The sequence below is a fragment of the Orcinus orca genome, chromosome 18 (genome assembly GCF_937001465.1).
Source record: "Orcinus orca chromosome 18, mOrcOrc1.1, whole genome shotgun sequence".
Lineage (NCBI taxonomy): Eukaryota > Metazoa > Chordata > Mammalia > Artiodactyla > Delphinidae > Orcinus > Orcinus orca.
Genome location: NC_064576.1, coordinates 75845043 through 75862294, shown reverse-complemented (window position 1 = coordinate 75862294; position 17252 = coordinate 75845043). Strand labels below are relative to the sequence as shown.

Here is a 17252-nt window from a genome sequence, read left to right as displayed (position 1 = left end):
ACCGAGAGGGAAGGTCTGAAGAAGGAGAAGTTTTCCGTTCATTCTCTTTTGAGGTCAGTGGGGCGTTCTCCTGGGAGAGGTGGGCTGTGGGAGTGAGGGACGCGCACAGGGCAGCGCTGGTCACCGTGAGAGCCCTTGTTTCTTCCCAGCTCCTTCCCTTCTCCCTTCTCAGCCCCCCTCTTCCTTCCCTTCCTTCCCTCAGTAAAGCTTTGTAAGCTGTTCCTAGATTTTGAGAGGAATTTAGACTTCCTGGAAAAAAAATGGCTTATTTATTTATTTTTTTAATTTAATTTTTATTTTGTATTAGAGTATAGTTGATTTACAATGTCATGCTCGTCTCAGGTGTACAGCAAAGTGATTCAGTTCTACACATACATGTATCTATTCTTTTTCAGGTTCTTTTTCCAAAATAGGTTATTTGAAGTGTCACCGTATTCTCTCAGCTTGGTGTTAAATGTCCCTGTGGACTCCATGAGGGAAGGACACTCATTAGCTTCTCTCCTCTTTCCCAGTGTCCATGCAGACTTGGGAGAGGGGGCCTTGGGGGACCACCAGCTCTCTGAGGAAAGTAGCTCAGATCCTAGGAGGGTCTAACAGGAGGCCCAAAGTATTCTGTCATCACACAGATGACACATTTGCATGATTACAACTATGACGAGTCTGTTTGCAGCTGTCCACTTGTCATTCTGAATATGTCCATTTGTCGCATTTTAACTTGAGAAGTTGTCTGATTTTTTAAAAACGTATTTGGCACCCAAGAAGGTAGGAAAGTACAGCTTAAATGTATCGTTCAGTTATACTGAAGCTAAACGGCAATCTGAGAATTTCCACAATCTTCTAGAATTTTGAGGACATTTCACGAAGACCCGGTGGATGATTCTAAAGACGTAATTATCCCAATCAGCTGTCAGCTCTCAGTAATATTGCTTATGTCACATTTCAGCCAGAGGAAGGTGGCAAGGTTTCTACCGTAGAGACTCAGCAGGCCAGGGCCGGGTCCTTTCGTAAACCACCAGTGGCATTTGAAGTAGCGTGATTTCTGGCTGCTTTCAAATTAGCCTTTGCAAGAGACTTGAACGATAAAAACTTAACCAGCAAAATACTTTCTCCGGAACCATGGGTGGTCTTCTGAAGCAGGTTTCAATGATTCATCTGTGAAGACAGAGGATTCTTTCTTTTTCATCTTAGTTTCTAATGGCATTAACTATTCCTCCTCAAGACAGAAATAGCTGTGTTCTCTCAGTTTTGTTTGGGGTTGCGTGTAGCCAGCAGCGCCCTGCAGAGGGATTTTCCTCCCCTGGGTTGACTGTTTACAGTCAATAGAAGGTCTGCAGAATAGGCTGCAATCCTTTCATTGCAGGTGAGAGAGGCAGGTGCCCACAGCCTCGTACACATCACCCCTCGGTGAATCAGGTAAGAACTGTGTCCCCTGAAATCTAAGCACAAATCTAACTCCTCTCAGAGGCCTTCTCTGGGAAGAAGCTGTTTCCTGTGTCAGCCCCTCCTTCCTTCCTTCAATATCTTGATATATGTATATAGTTGTATAGGGTATGTGCTCGGTCATAAATGCAGTGCCGAGGTTGAAGCAGACACTAACTATGAGGGAGACAAGCCTTCTAAGTATTTACCAAATGGGGTGCGATGGTAAGGAGAGTGCAGGTTCCTCTGAGGCGCGAGGGAGCAGCGACGATCTGCGGGCATTCGGGACGAGCGCGGGAGCTGGGGAACCTTGTTCACGGCGGAGGTCCCCACGAGCAGCACGTGGAGAGGCCCAGCTTGTTCTGGGAGCGGTGGGACCGGGTCTGGGGGAAGCTGAGGCTCCAGCCTGACGAGGGCCTGGTGTGGTGCCCGGGGTGTCGACGCTGCCCTGGAGGGAGTTTCCTTGCCTTTAAACAGATGGGTGATGTGCCTTGAAAACCCTGAAATCTCTAGTCTTCCAGAAGCTTGGAAGTTACAAAACTAGGTGAGTTAGACCTCGGGCTGGGAGCAGGGCATGTGGCCAGCTGTGCACGGAGAGGCGGACGGTCAGTCCCCTGTTTGGAAACACCGGGGCTGAGACTCTTCTCTCATCGGGCTCACCTTCGTCCTGTTCCGATCTCAGGGGAGACGGGGCTGAGCGCGAGCCGCACGCTTGGGGCTTGGCTGAAGCCCCTGCTAAGGTCAGATCCGCGCGCCCCGGTCCCCGAGAGGCCTCGGGTGGGGACGGGACTAACTTCCCAGCCCCGGGGTGGCCGTATGTCCCACAGCGGCATTGCTCAGATGCCTGGCCTGAGTCGGCCACTGGGTGACAGGCGTCTGTCCACTCGCTTCTAGATCTGAGCCAGCCGCCGTCATCTGCTGCCAGTTTTTTCTCAGCCCCTCGCCCTTGTCTTAGAAACGGTGCCACGTTTGCTGTTTGTTCCTCGGGTGGCCGAGCAGCCTGGCACGGAAAATCTCGAAGGCTGGCCCCTGGTTTGGGGCGGGCGGCGAGGCCCGGGGAGACCTGTGTGCAGCCTTTCCTGCTCCCCCAGCTCTCGCTACTGCTCGCCCTGGTCCCCGCGGTGCAGCCCGTCGGCTCCCTGGCACTCAGCACCCCTGCAGGGAGATCTGCCCGGACAACTTTAACCCCAAATAAGTGCCCGGAGAGAGAAGTAGTCAGGTGGCTAGAGATGGAGCCCAAGCAGGAAGGTGAGGGAGGAGCTGCACAGAGAACCCAGGACCCTCCCTGAACCTGCACCCTCACTGAGGGAAGCGAACCCCATGCGGGTTGCGGGACGGGGGGCGGAGCAAATGAGCGGCTGCAGTCACGTGACCCGAGGGTCCCGTTTTCTGCACAATGACTGTGTTAATCCTAATGTCCCTAAAGCCTAGGGAGAGAAACTGGGATTCAGTGTTTTTTCAGATGCGCCATTCAAAAGTGGGTAGGGAAGACTCGCGTGTGAGCTTTTGTAGAGAGGAAGCGTTCCTCCTTCCGTTGCTGCTGTCCCCCTCTGTGGCCCTCACCACGTGGCCTAAGGTCTGGGTCCCCGGTTTCCCAGCCATGCAGGTTCCAGCTAACGCGGGGACCGCCTCCTGGGCCGCCCATGGCCGCGGTTCCATCCACGCAGAGCGCCCACAACGCATCCAGGAGGGGAGCTCAGGTTGCATCCGAGTCCCATCCGACCGTGAACGTCGTATTCCCTCGAGGAGTCGCACATCTAATAAACCTGCGCGGTAATTCTTGCGCTCGGCTGTCAAACCTAGGACAAGGCGCCTTTACGGACGTCCCTTCCTAGAAGGTGAGTGTGCTGAGGAAGTTATGGAAGGTCGGGTTCCAGCTGAGGCCTCTTGAGAGAATGTCTTCTCTCAGCTCATAAACCAGTCTACCACCCATAGCGCCGTGGACTCCAGTCACTCTGAGTGGGTCCCAGTTAGATATTGCGTTGGGGAGGGTGATGGTTAATTTACGTGTCAACTTGGCTGGAGCACGGTGGCCACGTATTTGGTCAAACACGGGTCTGGATGTTGCTGTGAAGGCTTCTTTTAGATGAGATTTTTAGGTGAGATGAACATCTGAAGCAGCAGACTTTGAGTTAGGCCCGCGCCCCTCCGTCTAGTGGGGTGGGCCTCGTCCAGTCAGTCGGGGACTGAAGAGAAAGGCTGAAGCTCCCTGAGGAAGAAGGAATTCTGCTTCCAGGCGCCTTCGGATCATCTCCTCGTGGGTCTCCAGCCCGCTGGCCTGCCCTGCAGACTTGAGGCTCGTCAGCTCCACGATCTCTTACCTCCTTAAGGTCAACCTCCCTCTTTCTTCATCTACCCCCCCCCCTGCCAACACACACACCCCCTACTGGTTCTGTTTCTTTGGGAAAACCTGACTCATACAACGACCAAAGATTAATCAATCAGTCGATCCCCAAGGTGCATAGACACCAGTGACCAGAACTTGTGGAGCCGTAATTCGAGTGAAAGGTTCTCTGTCGGGCAGCCCGTAGAACCTCGAGGGGCTCCAGGCGTTCTCAAAGGCCGAGTCACACCACCCAGAGGTCGCTGCTCGGAAACCGCTGGGCCGTCTCGTCTTTTTCTTCAGGCCCATCTCCCTTTATCCCCCACTCCCTTTCCTCCCTTCTCATAATTCCCATCCGGTCTCCCCCCTCCTCTCTCCTCTCTCTACCGTGCAGACGGCCTCCTGCCAAAGAGGCTTCGTCCGTGAAGGGAAAGGCCTGGCTCTCGTTGGTTTTGATACAATGACTGGACGTTGGTTCGGGGAGAATAAGAGAAAGAAAGCTGTGGTTCTCTCCTGGAGGAACGGCCAAAATGACACTTTCTGAGGTGAGCACTTGCCTGAAAGCACTGTTGTCGTTTGTTGTGAAACGCGCAAAACAGCAAGTGTGATTCCCTTTGGCCGAGAGCTTCAGTACAGAGAACTCGTAATTATTCTGCCTCTTCAGCAGCCCAGGCAGTGGGCACAGAAAGAGCCCAAGGTCTTCCGGGGACTCAGAATCAGAGCAAGAACCTCTGCTGTCCTCCACAGCCCCCGAGGACATTCTCAGGAGTGCAGGAGAAACTTGTTCCCCAAGACCCAGAGCAGAGTCCCTGCAGCATCACTTCTCCCTTCCCGAAAAGCCAACCCCACCCGCATGATCGTATAAATCACTCTGGGGGAACACTGTCTTCGTTCTAAACACAAGTTCTGTGCTGCCCTCTGACTGGGATTCAGGGTCCCGGGGATGGCATCTCCTAAAAATCCAGCATGCCTTTTCATAAGCAAACCAATTCAGTTGTCAATTTCCACACCTCTTCAAACAAAATGTAGAATTTGTTGGTGTAGAGCAGGAGCCTGAATTTTAGAAAAATCCTACATTAAACAGTACAGTAGAGTCCGCCACACAGGATAACAAGCTCGTGGCGTAGAAGGTATTCCTCATTTTAAACACACGTGCCTTATCTCGCTTGATCTGCCCCTATGGTCAAAAGTCTATATGGCTCCATGGGTATAAATCTTGTTGTTTTTTCACCAAAATTCAATCCAATGGATAAAGAGTTACCCCGACCAAAGATAATACCAGCTTTGGAGACAGCTCTAAAAGATGCATTTGAAAGAAATCTTAAGTAACAGCAACATTATCAGAATAAAGAATCGCCCAGTTAAGGAACATCTTTGAAGTTAATGATATTTATCTGGATATTCAAGGCTTGTTTGTTTTGTAAAATCTCAGTACTTAACTGCTAGACCTTACACGCTGCACATTTCTGTCGGAGGTGATGAATACGCTCAAAGCCAGATTCCGCGCTTGGGGACCTCCTGATAATAACGTGACATTTGAAAACAGCTCATCTCTTATTCAGCACTTGTACATCCGTTATCTCATTTGGTCTTCACATCTGTCCTACGAGCAGGATTACCATCTTCATCTTACGGATGAGGAAATGGAGATTCAAAGACAGTAAAAACCAGCCTTAAAGTCAGTAAATGGTAGAAAGTGGTAGAAAACATGTAAAAAGGTTTTCAGCCAATAGTGGTAGAGCTGAGATATGAACCCTGGATTCCAACCCTCAGAGCCATGATCTCCTGGTCACGCGATGCAGCTGAGGAGTCCCTTTCCACACTGCGGTGCAGGGAGAGGGGACCCCGGCTTCTGGCCGCATTTGTGTGGGATGAAGGCGTGGGACTCCTGGCTTCACCTACAGCCCCAGGATGGAGCTGGAAGGACCGTAGAGATTGTCTGGTCCTGCAGCTTCAGCCTGGGGATCTGCAGAGCCCAGAGTTCTGAGGAGGCTGCCCCAGGGAGTGAGAGAGGCCTGCAGGGGGTACCTGGCCCATTTCAGCCCTGCTCCAAACACAGGACCATTCACCTCTTACTCTGCAAATGCAGAGACGTGGACCCAGAGAATCCCCACTCCATCCTTGGTCTCCTGGCTCTGAATCCATGGAGGACAGCAATGGCTTGATGATAATGAACACCAAGACAAAGCAGAGAGACCAGGTTCTAGTCTGAGTTCAGCCACCAACAGCTGAGGGAGCTTGGGCCCATCACTTCTTGGGATTGTTTTTCTTACTCTGTAATATAAAGGAATCAGAGGTTCTTTCAGGCCCTTGTGCTCTTCAAGCTGGAATCCCGGGTTATGGAGACTTAGAGCGGCCACCACAAGGGCACAGCCCCTCATGTCACAGCACTGTCGCTGCCCCCTTCAACGAAGCTCACCTTCCATACCTGCCACATACCGTTGGTGGCTTCCAGTTCAAGCCCCAGGGTCCCATCCTTCTTATACTGTTACCCCAGGAGAATAGCAGGACCTGGCTGTGATCCGTACCCCACACCTCCACTATTTCTGGATGCTGTTGGGGCGGAAACACCAGGCTCCTATGAAAAGTGTGCAGACCATGGAACGCCAGAGCAGCCATGGGTCCCTGGGAGGTCGTCTGATCCTTTTATTCCTTTCTCAAAAATGTTTATCCATCCGCAGTGGAATGGATAAACAAAACGTGGTCTGCCCATAAAATGGAATATTATTCAGCCTTAAAAAGGAAGGGGGACAGGGAGCGTGGGAGGGAGACGCAAGAGGGAGGAGTTATGGGGATATACGTATACGTATGGCTGATTCACTTTGTTATACAGCAGAAACCGACACACCATTGTAAAGCAGTTATACTCCAATAAAGATGTAAAAAAGGAAAAGAAGGAAATTCTGACACCTGCTGCAACGTGGGTGAACCTTGAACACATTATGCTGAGTGAAATGTCACGAACAAAAGGACAGCATATGATGCTACTTACTGTGGTGTACTTACAAGAGGCAAATTTATAGAGACAAAGTGAAATGGAGGTTTCTAGGGTCTGGGGGAGAAGAAGGGGTAGTTCTGGTGTAGAGTTTATGTGAGAAGATGACAGCGTTTTAGGTGGAGACGGTGGTGATGGTCACACAACATTGCGCATTGTACTTGGTGCCACTGAGATGCACGCTTGTGTGGCTAAAACGGTAGGTTTTATTTTGTGTATATTTTATATTTTTTAAAGCAGAGTCTGTATCTAAATCAAGGCCCTGGGGGCCCAGCCCTCGCCTCTCAGGTGGGCCCGAGGCTGCACACGCAGCTCCCCAGGCGACGTGAATCACGGAGTCTGGGACGCTCCTCCGAGCTGTTCGCGGTGGGGAGACTGAGGCTGCGGCCCGTGAGGCCGGGAGCACCGGGCTCCCAGCGCGCCCTTCCCAGAACTCCCAGCACCTGCGGCTGCGGGACACGGCTCAGCCGAGACCGCCGACCTCGGCCAGCGGGGCCATCGCGCAGCCGCCGCCTTCGGACGCTCGGGTCGCCGGGGCTGCGGGCAGGCGGGGCGGGGTCGACGGGCGCAGCGCCCGCCCCGGGACCCATCCTGACTTGCCCTTGGGATCCCTTCCTTCCTTCGGGTAGAGTCACCAAGGGCGCGGAGAGTCCAGTTCCCGTGAAGACGAGGAGCCCGGCCGTGGGCAGGTCCTTGAGCCCGGCGCTGGCCCCAGCCGCGTCCAGTGTCCCGCCGGCCGCCGTGCCCGTGCGCCCAGCCCAGGCTCGCCTCCCTCCCCAGCGAAGCGGGTGGGCGGGGCCGCCCGGGGGAGGGGCAGCGGCAGCCGGGGAGCGGGGCAGGCTCGGCCCTGGCCCGGTGCCGGCACCCGCGCAAGTCACTTCACTTCTCTGAGTCGTTTTCTTAATTGTGGCAAAAGAGACGTAACGTATAATTTACCGTCTTGACCATCGTAAGTGTACAGCTCAGTGGCATGAAGTACCTTCACACCGTTGTGCAGCGGTCACCCCCATCCATCCCCAGAACTTTTTCTCTTTCCAAACTGAAGCTCTGTCCCCATTAAACATTCACTCCACAGCCCCTTCCCTCCAGGCCCTGGCCCCCAGCATTCTTTCCGTCCCTATGAATTTGACGACTCATATAAATGGAATCATAGAATATTTATCCCTCTGTGGCTGGTTTATTTCACCCGGCATAATGTCCTCAAGGTTCATCCATGTTGTAGCAGGTGTCAGAATTTCATCTTGAGTTTCCTTTTAACTACTCCTGTGCAAAATGGTGATGATTTCTAACTCTCCAGAAAGAATATAGTAAGAATCAGAGAGAAAATATGCAAAACTATCACAGAATAGGTGCTCCGTAAGTGGAACACATTACTATCTCTACATGTATTACCAGTATAATAAGATGTGGAAAGAGTCTGCAAGCAAACTGGAAAGAGTCCTCGGACAAAAAAATGTTGCCTGCCATTCCAGGAAAAAAGGAATGTTGCTTGCATCAAACCATCAGCCAGGACGGTGCACCCTGAGGGGATTCAGGATGGAGAAAAACAGGACACTGGCCCTAGACAGTTGAGATGCAGATCTAAGGAAGAATTTCAACGAGCCCAGACTCTCGCATCTTCCCATCCATAGAAACGCACGAAAACCATTAACTTGCGATGTCTGTGTTTTGTGATTAGCGGTCATCATTTGATGCTCCACCACATGTTTGATTGTCTCCAGCAAAAACTCCTGTGCATCCCGGCTCCTCCCTGACCCCTTCGGAGAAGCTTCTCAGAGCATCTGAGAGGCTGTCTCCTGGGCCACGGTCCTCAGCAAGCTCCCCGAATGAAGCATAACTCACAACTTGTAGGTTGTGCGTTTTTCTTTTCCAGTCGACAAGTTGCCTCTGCCTGTTCATCTGGGTTTGTGAGGTTCAGGGGGTCAGTTCAGAGCTTCCCACAGTAACGTGGGATTCTTTGGAGGCGGAGGGAGACTGAGGCCAGACTGTGGTTTGGCGGCCTCATTCCCTCCAGGAGGTGTGTGTAAGGGTGGAAGAGGTGGGAGAGGGTACAAGGAGACCAGGGTGTTTCATCCTGGAGCTTGGGGTGGTTTTCCAGCACCGCTGCAAGCAAACTGCTCTGGGCCGGCATGGAGATGTGCACCCCCCAAGCCTGGGTGCACACATGCACATGTGCAGACAGTGAGACGGCAGTAAGCTGGGAAGCAGCGGGCCAGGCTTCCCAGGGAATCTCCCAGAACCTGGCATCCAGGAAGGAGATCTCAGGCATGAAAGGCCACTCCCTGTGGGTGGGCTGCAGATGCCAGACCAGCAAGTGTGGAGGAAGCAGCAAGGGTGACGGGCAGAGGCTGCAGAGGTGACAGCAGCTAGGAAGTTGGTGTCGGCACGTGGCCCAGGGTGTTTGCTGTGATCCATCTGTTCTGTGAGGATTCTGTTCTGGGATTCTGGGATTCTGTTCTGGGATTCTACCAGTCCCTGTTGGGTAAACCTATCCAATACTGCCTCAGGGGATGAAGGCCTGAGAAAAACCAGCTACCCAGGAAGCCCAGAGAGCCAGGGATTCAGGAAGCACCGGCTGCACCCCACGCGGGGGCTCTGTCCGTGCTAATGTGCCACAGAAGTTTACCTGCAGGGACAGAAGAGACTCTGAAGAAAGAACCTAGGGCAAGAGGGACCAGACAGAACAATCTGAGAAAGCCCTCCTGCCCTGTCTGTCACCAAAGTATCTCAGAAGAGGAAACCAGGCACCCGGAGCAAGAACCAGCTGACACAACAAGGGCCAGATTACATCTCCAAGAACTTGCTGCCATCCAGCCACCGTCTGGAATAAATCTTGTTACATGATTAAAGATATAAAAGAAGAAATAAAAGATTATGGGACTTCCCTGGCAGTCCAGTGGTTAAGACTCCGTGCTACCACTGCTGGGGGTACGGGTTTGATCCCTGGTCAGGGAACTAAGATCCCGCATGCTGCACGGCATGACCAAAAAAAAAAAAAAAAAAATTATGGGTGAGGAAAACAAGCAGATGTAGAAAATAAAAAGAACTTCTAAAAATTAAAAACATGATAAATGAAATTTAAAATGTATGGTTAAGAAGCAGAAGAGACAATTGGAAAGAAAATCAATGGGCTGGAAATTGGATCTGAGGAAATAGAAGGGACATATGATAGAACACGTGAAAAATAAGATGAGAAAATCTAACGTATCTAAAAGAAGTTTCAGAAAGAAAGAAAATAGAAGACGAGGGAAAGAAAATTCACAGCGGCCGTTCTCCAGGACCAAGTGTGTATCTCTATAGTCATGCCCTTAGATCCAGGAGAGCAGGCACCCTGCCCCGGGCCCTGCATCTCAGGGAGCCCCAGGGCTGCCAGGCGCCTTCCTCAAGGTTTTCTACACCCGCTCCAAAGGCGAGGATTAGCAGGGCTGGCAGTGTGTAGTCAGGATGCCCAGCGCCCGGAACAAGCCAGGGTGGACCAGAGGCCTGGTTCCCCCCCTTCAAGGCACTCTCTGGCTCTCTATCTGGCTTATGGGCACATCGAGTCTTGCCCTTCTGGGCTGTCCTGGGGCATATTTGTTTTAATTTTTTTTATTTTTTTGCGGTACGCGGGTCTCTCACCGCTGTGGCCTCTCCCGCTGCGGAGCACAGGCTCCGGACACGCAGGCTCAGCGGCCATGGCCCACGGGCCCAGCCGCTCCGCGGCATGTGGGATCTTCCCGGACCGGGGCACGAACCCGCGTCCCCTGCATCGGCAGGCGGACCCTCAACCACTGTGCCGCCAGGGAAGCCCCATGGGGCATAATTTAATGCTCAAAATGAACACGCAGGCCCAAAGGTGCACTTAAGTGCAAGAACATCGGTATATGGCCTTGCAGGATTCAAACGATAGAATCAATCAAACCACGTGCAGCGTAAGGAAGTCAGGAGGCGAATGATCAGTAATTGAGTTGCGAAGCCCAGGACTTGGGGCTCACGCAGGACGCCGGCTGCTGCTGGAATAACCAGCCCCCAGCCCCCGGTTCCACAGCTGATGCAGCTGATGGAGGACAGGACGGGCGGGGGCAGCCACACCTGCACCCAGTAGCATCCATCAGCGAGCCCGGATATCCGGCCCCTCGGCGGCCCCGGAGGAGCAGTGCCAAGCGGGCGGGGGTCTCCCCGAGGTTCAGGCCGGGGGACGCGACCTGGGAGCGGCCCCGAGTCCCCACGGAGACCCACAGCCGCCGGCTCAGACCCCAGCACTGGGACCCCAAGCACCGGGAGCTGCCGGCCAAGCCTTCTCGGCAAGATCGCTCCAACGCTGGTAGGAAGAAAGGTTGTTTGTTTGGGGGTTTGACTGCTTTTCTTGTGGCAGAAGAAGGCGGGGAGCACGGGAGAGAGCCCGCTGGGGACACTGACCTGTCCGGGTCCCTTCCCCATCACCCGCCCTGTGCCCACCCTGCGGAGACCCAGCGCCCTCTCCTGCTGGGACACCGTGTCGGACTGGGGGCGCCAGCTCGGCGATGGTGACCGAGCCTCCGGACGCCGGAGGTCCCCCGGATGCGTCTGGGCCTCCCGAGTGTCCTGCACGCGGGGTGCGCGCCCGCCCCGGGGAGCAGCCTGGGTTCGGGCCTCGAGGCAGCTATTAACTCGGCGTTCTTGCCTCCCCTCCCCAGTGCGCTGCGGGGCTTGATGTGATCCCAGCCCGAGGTGGGGAGGAAGGATTTCTCCTTTGTTGTGGCTCCTTTGAAGGCCTTGGGCTCGCATTCCTCTGAAGTCTCTCCGAGCACAGCCCGGCTCCCCTGGCCTCCCTTTCCCGGCTTCGGGGCTGAAGCTGAGATTCCGTCTCGGCCGCGGCTGTTTTCTCCCCCAAACGAAGGGCCCCCAGAGCGGAGAAGAGGGAGCAGGCCCGCGCAGTAGCCGCAGGGGCCCGGGCCCCGGTGTTGACAAGCCCGCCTGGGCCTGGCCCGGCTGCGTAGCTTCTGTGACCGTGTCCTGGGATCGGGCAGCTTCGAGGCTGTGCGGCCCGAGAGCCCCACACGGCCCTGCTCGCTCGCAGGAGGGCCCACGCTTGGTTTCAGCCCTCGTTTGCCGTCAGCATCTTGAGACTCTCAGTACTTGTTTGAACAGGGACCCCTGTGTTCACTCTGGATCGGGCCCCCGTGGGGTAGAAACGTGGGCCCGGCCTGGAGCACGTTCGTGGGACTACTTGGGGGTGAGCAGACGCGAGGAGACGGAGGGGGAGGGTGAAGGAGGTGGGATCGGGGTCCTCCCCACGTTCTTCCCCTGCCCCGACCCTCCTGTGTCTCTCATTGTAAATGTCCGTTGTGCCTGCTGGGACCAGGGCCTAGAAGGGTGCCGGGCAGCCCTGTCCCCGTGAGCCAAGTAACCCCCGCCCTGGGGACAAGGAATGGGGCCTCTGCCTCTGGTTTTACTGTGTCCGAAGCATCTCAAATTACGGTGCCTTGAAAACAAAGATGAAGCTTCCTTTGGATTTCCTGGTACAGGCTAATCAGAGAAAAGCAAATGTCTTCTGAAATGTAGCAAAAGCAGTCAGTGATGGCTTTAAATGCCTGGCGTGATCCTGCAGAGACTGAGAATGGGTGGCGTTTGTGATGCTCTGAGGACGGCAGTCCAGGTTATCCCAAGAAAGCCTGACAGGTGACTCCACTCTCTCTGGGTGTGGGTTCATGATCTCCTCAGTCTGGGAGAAGATTGGCCTCAGTATTTACTTCCCTGGGCTTTACAAACAAGGGGCCCTGATGACCAGCATGGGAGGCGCAGTGCGGGGAGAAGGAAGGAATGGAAATTGGGGGAACCTTGGAAGACTGGACAAGGGAACCCTAGAATCCTGCCTCTTTCTCTGACCTACGATGCCTCGGCTCATTCTTTTTTTTTTTTTAATTTTTATTGGAGTATAGTTGATTTACAATGTTGTGTCATTTTCAGGTGTACAGCAAAGTGAATCAGTTATATATATACATATCCATTCTTTGTTAGATTCTTTTCCCATATATGCTATTACAGAGTATGAGTAGAGTTCCCTGTGCTGTACGGTAGGTCCTTATTAGTTACCTGTTTTATATATAGTGGTATGTACATGTCAATCCCAATACCTCCCCACCCCCAGCTCCAGCTCATTCTCATGCAAACATAAAAAGGCTGGAAAAGTAGCACTTTAGGGAACATATAGGATTTTGGAAAACTTAGCCCATTCCATGAAAATCCATGCCATCCTATGAGCCTTGGTCTGGGTGGGGTGGGGTGAGAGGTGTGCCTTGCCAACTCAGACGTATGGAATAAATCTGAGAGTTGGAAAGGACTTATGTGTAATCAAGTCCTGACCATAAATAATCGATATGGGAAAAGTCCTGACTATATTTATTTATTTTTTTATTGAAGTATAGTTGAGTTACAGTGTTGTGTTAATTTCTGCTGTCCAGCAAAGTCATTCAGTTATATATATTATATATATATATATATATAATATATATATATATAATTCCATCCTTTTTTAATATTCTTTTCCACTATGGTTTATCATAGGATACTGAATATAGTTCCTTGTGGTATACAATAGGACATTGTTGTTTGTCCATTCTTTATAGAGTAGTTTGCATCTGCTAATCCCAAACTCCCAATCCATCCCTCCCCCGACCCCCGACCCCTTGACAACCACAAGTCTGTTCTCTATGTCCATGAGTCTGTTTCTGTTTTATAGATAGGTTCATTTGTGTTATATTTTAGATTCCACATATAAGTGATATCATATGGTATTTGTCTTTCTCTTTCTGGCTTACTTCATTTAGTATGATGATCTCTAGTTGCATTCATGCTGCTGCAGATGGCATTGTTTCATTCCTTTTTATGGCTGAGTAGTATTCCATTGTGTATATGTACCACATCTTTATCCATTCATCTGTTGATGGACATTTAGGTTGCTTCCATGTCTTGGCTATTGTAAATAGTGCTGCTATGAACATAGGGGTGCATGTATCTTATTGAATTATAGTTTTCTCTGATGTATGCCAAGAAGTGGGATAGCTGGATCATATGGTAATTCTATTTTTAGTTTTCTGAGGAACCTCCATATTGTTCTCCATAGTGGCTGCACCAACTTACCTTCCCACCAACAGTGTAGGAGAGTTCCCTTTTCTCCACACCCTCTCCAGCACTTGTTATTTGTAGACTTTTTAGAAATGGCCATTCTGACTGGTGTGAGGTGGTATCTCATAGTTTTGATTTGCATTTCTCTAATAAAACAATGTTGAGAATCTTTCCGTGTGCCTATTGACCATCTGTATTTCTTCTTTGGAGAAATATCTATTTAGGTCTTCTGCCCATTTTTTTGCTTGGGTTGTTTGTTTTTTTGTTGTTGAGTTGTATGAGCTGTTTGTATATTTTAGAAATTAAGCCCTTGTCAGTCATATCATTTGCAAATGTTTTCTCCCATTCTGTACGTTGTCTTTTCATTTTGTTTATGGTTCCTTTGTTGTGCAAAAGCTTGTAAGTTTGATTAGGTCTCATTTGTTTTTGTTTTTGTTTTTTGCAGTATGTGGGCCTCTCACTGTTTTGGCCTCTCCCGTTGCAGAGCACAGGCTCCGGAGGCACAGGCTCAATGGCCATGGCTCACGGGCCCAGCCGTTCTGTGGCATGTGGGATCTTCCCGGACCTGGGCACGAACCCGTGTCCCCTGCATCGGCAGGCGGACTCTCAACCACTGTGCCACCAGGGAAGCCCACATTTGTTTATTTTTATTTTTATTTCTATTGCCTTGGGAGACTGACCTAAGAAAACATTGGTAAAATTTATATCAGAGAATGGCTTGCCTACATTCGCTTCTGGGAGTTTTATTGTGTCATGTCTTATATTTAAGTCTTTAATCCATTTTGAGTTTATTTTTGTGTATGGTGTGAGGGTGTGTTCTAGCTTCATTGATTTGCATGTGGCTCTCCAACTTTCCTAGCACCACTTGCTGAAGAGACTGTCTTTTTCCCATTGTATATTCTTGCCTCCTTTGTTGAAGACTAATTGACCGTAGGTGTGTGGGTTTATTTCTGGGCTTTCTGTTCTGTTCCATTGATCCACATGTCTGTTCTTGTGCCAGTACCATGTGGTTTTGATTACTGTAGCTTTGTAGTGTGGTCTGGAGTCTGGGAGGGTAAAGGAAAGGTCCTGACTATAAACAATTAATATGGGAAAAGTCCTGACTATAAAAAATCAATATGGGAAAAGTGAGACCCAGAGGGGAAAACACTGACTTAGGACCACTTCTGCCACCATGTTATCATCACCATTAACCATCCACACATTCACCGACCACTTAGTCTGTTTCATGCACTGCATTTGCCACATTTCCTGCGACAGCTGTCCCAGGACGCAGGCAACTGGGGTGTAGTGTTAAGTGTCAGCAGTGTAGGTATTTGGCTCAAATTGTTCCCTCAGCTGAGATCCCTCCCCGAAGTTGCTGACGGCCAAGACGGTTGATCCTGAAACTGTCAGTTTAAGGTGAGATTTGAGAACTGAGGAGGGTGGTTACATGGTTCACATCTGAGAGCAGATGTGTGGAGATCAAATAAGTTTCCAGGATCAAGCACGCCTGTTGTAAACCTGCTCCTTTGTAATTTACAGTGTACTCCTAAACAAAAATAACTCTGGAGATACTGAGATAAACAGTTACATAGAACAGAAGGAGAGGGTATTATTGAGAACCTTGTCCAAAGGGCTGAAATCAAAGCCAGAAGATGTTGAGAGAGTCTAAATGTATTAAGGATCCCATTGGACAAGGCTTGGACTTGAGCCCTCCTGATAGAAAAATCTCCATTTTATTTCTAACGATCATGCAGGAAGAGACTCTCCCTACCAGCACCCGCACGCCCACCCCAGGAAATCTTTCCTTGGCTCCCATCCCATGCCTCAGGATTAACTACAGAGAAACTTTATCTCACATCTTGTTCCAGTACTAACCCATCTGCATCACGTAAAAGAGATGGGAAACACAGCTAAATTCTGCCCTCGATACAAGAATGCCTCACCCCGGGAGGAACACTCGGGCCCGAGCGTGAGACCCCAGTCACGCGGTCCTGGTTATTTTATGTCTTCATCAGAGCTCACGTCTCTGTGTCTTCACAGGACTTCCCCGAGGCCCCAGCGGGCAGGGCCTGGAGGCAGGAGGAGGAGGGGTGTCCATGGTAACGTTCATCCCTCTGGCATCGCCTTCCTGCCCAGAAGACCCAGGGAGGCAGCTGCCCATTAACCGAAACTCCAGGAGCCTCCCAGTTGAGGTTGAGAATAGGACGCCAAAAGCAAGGGGCGATCGTTCAGGGCAGTAAATAAAAGGCGGTCCAGGGTGGAAAAAAGGCAAGGATTACCCTGAGGAGGACAAGAATCCCAAACATAGTGATTAATGGCAAGGAGATGAAGTGTTTGGGAACGACAGACACTGAGCGAGGACTCAGGGGAATGAGAAAAGGCCGACAAATTATATGTGAGCTCGCAACGGGATCCGGGGAAGCAACCGCACGGAGCACAGCAGTTGTGAATCGCATAGTTGAGGTATCGCGTCATGGACCAGGGAAGAGGGCCGTCTCCCCGGAGCCCCCGGAGCCCACAGGCTGGCCCGCAGATGGCGGAGATTTAGCTGAGGTGGAGGGGATGGAAAGAGGGCCCTGCAGAGGGTGAGCGGGCAGGGCTGGATGGAGAGAATTCCCAGCAGAGCTGGTCCCGTGCGGACAGGCCAGCCAGGCCCAGCCCCAGGGGACGGGGAGGCCCAGAAGGGCGGGACAGGTCATCACCCAGTGCGTGCAGACCCGGAGGCTGTGGGACCACTGGCCGAGCAGCTCTTCTAAGCATGTTGGGGGACAGGCAACACCACCGCCCATGGGCCCTTGGGGGGTCTGCAGAGAAGCCGTGGCCGTGGCCCCCTAGGAGCCTTGGGTGAGCTCCTTGGGAAGGGATGGGCATTTTCGCAGCCTGTCCAGGCAGCCCTGCCGGACGCCATCAAAGGCTGAACTTGGCAGGGAGTGGGTGGCCTGTTCCCACCTCTGTCCACCGAGACCCAGGCCTGGTCTTTCTGTCATTTCTTGGGGTCTGTTGTCTGCCCATGTTTCAAACTGAGAGAAGGGCTGTCACCAGAGGAGACTGGGGATGACAGAGAGAAGCAGAAGGCGAGAAGGCCCCGCACAGGGTGGGCACAGGGTGGGCACAGGGGCCAAGGCAGTGTTGGCGGTAGCCTCCAAGGGCATCAGACAGCGGGCTGAGGCCAGGAGACCATCCCCGGGGCCCGGGCGCACTTTCAGCCACAAGCAGCTGAGAGCCTCATCCATTGTGTGATACACGCCTGCCTCCCGTGCCTTGTGCAAATGTGTATCGGTCCCCTGCAGCAGACTCACAATGCAGAATGACCCGTGTGGACCCCGCTAGGGACATGGAATAGGGGGAGTTGGACGGGGAAGCAGATGATCACGCTCGGGGTGGTGAGTGCATGAAATGAGACCCTGGGGTGGGAGTTGCCGCTCCGCCCACAGTGAAGACCTT

At 52.1% G+C, this 17252-nt stretch overlaps 1 protein-coding gene across 6 annotated transcripts in view; it reads left to right on the top strand.

Annotated features, from left to right (window-relative positions):
• Positions 1-17252, top strand: part of TNFRSF19 (TNF receptor superfamily member 19) — a 158443-nt gene that overhangs the window by 90907 nt on the left and 50284 nt on the right. The window lies entirely within an intron of this gene.